At 45.1% G+C, this 4,477-nt stretch overlaps 1 protein-coding gene across 1 annotated transcript in view; it reads right to left on the bottom strand.

The window, feature by feature from the left end:
• Positions 1–4,477, bottom strand: part of PRKAR2A (protein kinase, cAMP-dependent, regulatory, type II, alpha) — a 43,627-nt gene that overhangs the window by 377 nt on the left and 38,773 nt on the right. The window lies entirely within an intron of this gene.

Raw genomic sequence — 4,477 nt, 5'->3', positions numbered from 1 at the left:
GCGCAGTGGCTGGATCTCAGCTCACTGCAAGTTCCACCTCCGGGGTTTACGCCATTCTCCTGCCTCAGCCTCCCAAGTAGCTGGGACTACAGGCGCCCGCCACCTTGCCTGGCTAGTTTTTTGTATTTTTTTTTTAAGTAGAGACGGGGTTTCACTGTGTTAGCCAGGATGGTGTCGATCTCCTGACCTCATGATCCGCCCATCTCGGCCTCCCAAAGTGCTGGGATTACAGGCTTGAGCCACTGCACCCGGCCTCTACCTTTTTTTAGATGGAATCTCACTCTGTTTCCCAGGCTGCAGTGCAGTGGCACAATCTTGGTTCACTGCAACCTCTACCTCCTGGGTTCAAGCAGTTCTCCTGCCTCAGCCTCCCGAGTAGTTGGGATTACAGGCGTCTGCCACCACACCTGGATAATATTTGTAGTTTACTATTAGTAGAGACGGGGTTTCACCATGTTGGCCAGGCTTGTGTTAAACTCCTGACCTCGAACGATCCACCTGCCTCAGCCTCCCAAAGTACTGGGATTACAGGCATGAGCAACCATGCCCAGCCTTTTTCTTTTTTTTTTTTTCAGACACTGTACCTGGCTATTTTTTATTTTTTGTAGAGACAAGGTCTTACTATGTTGCCCAGGCTGGTTTCAAACTTCAATGATCCTCCTGCCTTAGCCTCCCAAAGCACTTGGATTACAGATGTGAGCCACCATACCCAGCTCTCCTGGGTTTCATTGGTGAGTTTGTCTTCCTGGCAAGGGATACACAGGATACCCTTGCACATCATCCACAACAACTGAAATACCATGCTGTGATCACTAATTTTATGTGTTAACTTGACTGGGCCATAGTGTGCCCGGGTATTTGATCTAACATTATTCCAGATGTTTCTGTGAGGGTGTTTTTGGATAAGGTTTTTTTTTTTTTTCTTGAGACAGAGTTTCACTCTTGTCGCCCATGCTGGAGTGAGTACAATGATGCAATCTCAGCTCACTGCAACCTCCACCTCATGGGTTCAAGTGACCCTCCTACTTCAGCCTCCCAAGTAGCTGGGATTATAGGCATGTGCCACCATGCACGGCTAATATTTGTGCTTTTAGTAGAGACTGGGTTTCACCATGTTGGCCAGGCTGGTCTCAAACTCCTGATCTCGGTGATCTGTCTGCCTCCACCTCCCAAAGTACTGAGATTACAAGCCTGAAGCATCGTGCCCGGCCTGGATAAGACTAACATTTAATTTGGTATAGAAGTAAAGCAGATGACCTTCCCTAATATGTGTGGGCCTCATCCAATCAGTCGAAGGCGTGAATAGAACAAAAAGGCCAACTCTTCCCCAAGTAAGAAAGAATTCTCTTTCCTGCCCACTTTTGAACTGGGACATTGTCTTTTTTCCTGCCTTTGGACTCTTAACTGAAGCACTGGTTCTTCCTGGGTCTTGAGCCTGCTGGGTTTTGGACAAGAACAACATTGGCTCTGCTGAATCTCAGGCCTTCAGAGGGGAACTGGAACCAAACCATTGGCTCTCGCTAGCCAATTCACCTTGCACATCTTGGGACTTGCCCACCTCCATAACCGTGTGAGCCAATTCCTTATAATAAATCTTTAGGCTGGGTGCAGTGGCTCACACCTGTAATTCCAGCACTTTGGGAAGCTGAGACAGGAGGACTGCTTGAGCCCAGGAGTTCGAAACCAGCCTGGACAACATAGTGAGATCCTGTCACTGAAAAAAAAAAAAAATCTTTATACACACACACATACACACCCCCTACTCACTGCTTCTCTGGAGAACCCTGACTAGTACAAGGGGTCCCTATTTCAAGGGCTCATACCCCAATCCCAGATCTGCCAGAAGAGTGAATCTGCCAAAGGAGTGCTATGATGGCCTGGAGCCCTGAAACAAAATGGCAAACACATAACATAAGACTGCACCAGAAAGTCAGACATGATTTGTCAGCCTTTATTAATCAAGAGTAAAGCCAAGCCCTAGGGTTTCCTTAACAACAACAAAAAGAACATCAACCTTGTTTATGGCAAACAGTGACTTAATTCTTAATGACTGTTCATTATATGTTTAACACCACAGAGCAAGAATTGATCACGTTTCAATCACTTATTCTTCTGAGATTAAAGTACAAGTTTAAAACAGATTAAAATAAAATTCACTCCAATGATTTAAAAAATAATTCCAATTGAAAGACATTTCAAACACTGTATGCAGAACTCAGGACCAAAAGAAGACCTTAAAACATTTTTTACCTTTGAGGTAGCACAATAATGCTGAATTAGATTTATTTTATTACAATGAGCTTAAAAAAACAACACAGAATCTACCCTTTGCTCAAGGTGGGCTAAATGGTTTTACGAAAACCCCCCATGAGGTTAGTGACAGTTCTTGTCCTTTTTTTTTTTTAAAGTATAAAGATAGCCCTGCAGTGTGTAAAAGGAAACCTATAGGAAGGCTGCTTCCCATAAAATAGACAATAGAATCATTGAGGAAACGTCAGCAGTCAAGACAGGAGGAACAAGAGGTCATCGTAGTGAAAAACCAAAACAACTTGTATCTTGGCAAGATTGGTTTACAAGTTCATGACAAGAACCAAAATTCCAACATCAGCCAACTGAAAATAAAAGACAAAAAATGACATTCATGGATCTTTTTACTTTTTCTCTGTGCAAAATGCTCTTCTTTCTAAATGAGAGAGGGTAGCTTGTACACTGTGACATGACATGAAATGCTGTGTGCCCAGGGCACTGCTGGGTGCCAACAGCACCTCTCACTGAATACGATATTATTGTGTGCAGAGAAAATGGGCAATCGGAGGATAAACATAACCTCTCCTGGCTGGAGAACCATTTCTTGCCACTTTGCTGCTGAATTCACTCATTAAACTGCTCAAAGGAAAAGCTCTACTCCGATTTCTGAGTCTATAGCAATATATGTAACACAACTATACGTGAAGACTATTGACTAACAGGACAATAGCACATGAACTTTTCCTTCAGATAATTCAACCAAGAGAAGAAAGTAGGTGGGATAAGCTAGGGGTCAAAAGGAAGGCTCTCAGGAATATTCTCTACCATCCAAAATCAACAGCAAAGCCATAAAAGGGGCATGAGCTCTAACTCATTGAAGAGAACAACACAAAACAGTAACAAAGGGATCTCTTCCCAACACATGCTCCTCTCCATGAGGCTCAACCATCAGTGCAGGGCTTGCCTGATGTGGACAATGTGGATACCTCAGCCCTGAGTTGAAATTGGTCTGCCACCTTTGATTCCCCATGCTGCAAAAAGAATTGGAACGCTCTCAGGTCCTGGCACTGTGGTAACGGCTATACCCTATTTCACTCACAGACGTCCTTTTAGTCTCCCTTTCTCAAGCTATTAAATAGAACCCCCTAGGGATCCTGTATGCAGTGAGGGTCTGAACTGATGATCCACATGTCAATCAGTAGTTAGAGAAGGATGACTTTTTTTTTTTTCTTTGAGATAGGGTCCCACTTTGTCCCCCAGGCTGGAGTGCAGCGGCACGATCATGGCTCACTGCACCTTCAATCTCCCGGGTTAAAGGAATCCTTTCACCTCAGCCTTCTGAGTGTGCACCACCAGGTCCAGCTAACTGTTTTTTTTTAACTTTTTTTTTTTTTTTTCTTGGTACAGGCAGGGTCTCCTTCTGTTGCCCAGGATGGTTTGGAACTCCTGGGCTCAAGCAGTCTTCCTACTTTGGCTTCCCAAAGTGCTAGGATTGCAGGCATGAGCCACCATGCCCAACCTGAGCAGGATGACTTAAACCTGATCAATTCTACTCCAAAACAGCAACCATCATTAAGTCAGGGGTGTCAAGGAGGACTGACGGGAAAGACTAGAATGGGATGTGTGCCAGAGCGGGACGAGAAGGCCCATCCCTAGCAGACTGCAGGAGAAACTCTGGCATAGAATTCACCGCCAGCCCTATCTAGTGTGATGGATGACAGGGAGGAGGCATCTGCTCAGTGTTCAAACAAAATCCTCACAAGTTCTGGGGCTGGACCTCTATGTCACTCCTGAATCCCAATGTATCCATTACCTTTGCAAGAAACTGGTGTGATTCTTGTCTGTTAAGGGCAAGACCTGCTTTCTCAATTTACTTGATAATAAAGTAACACCATGGAAAAGAAGAACCTCAGAAAAATGTGGGGTCACCACATGGGCTTTCCCAGTGCTAGCTGCCTGTTTTGGAGTATTAATTACAACCCTTCACAATTCTGAAGGCTGCAACGTAGGCTACAGAGGGCAGTCTGAAAAGAGTCCTTCTGCTTTTGCTTCATGGAGCTTAAGAAGAAAAGAGGAGGCCGGGCGCGGTGGCTCAAGCCTGTAATCCCAGCACTTTGGGAGGCTGAGACGGGCGGATCATGAGGTCAGCAGATCAAGACCATCCTGGCTAACACGGTGAAACCCCGTCTCTACTAAAAAATACAGAAAACTAGCCGGGAGAGGTGGCGGG

The sequence above is a fragment of the Mandrillus leucophaeus genome, unplaced genomic scaffold, assembly GCF_000951045.1.
Source record: "Mandrillus leucophaeus isolate KB7577 unplaced genomic scaffold, Mleu.le_1.0 Scaffold22, whole genome shotgun sequence".
Taxonomy (NCBI): Eukaryota; Metazoa; Chordata; class Mammalia; order Primates; family Cercopithecidae; genus Mandrillus; species Mandrillus leucophaeus.
Note: the sequence above shows the minus strand (reverse complement) of the source record. Positions and strands in the feature narration are given on the sequence as shown.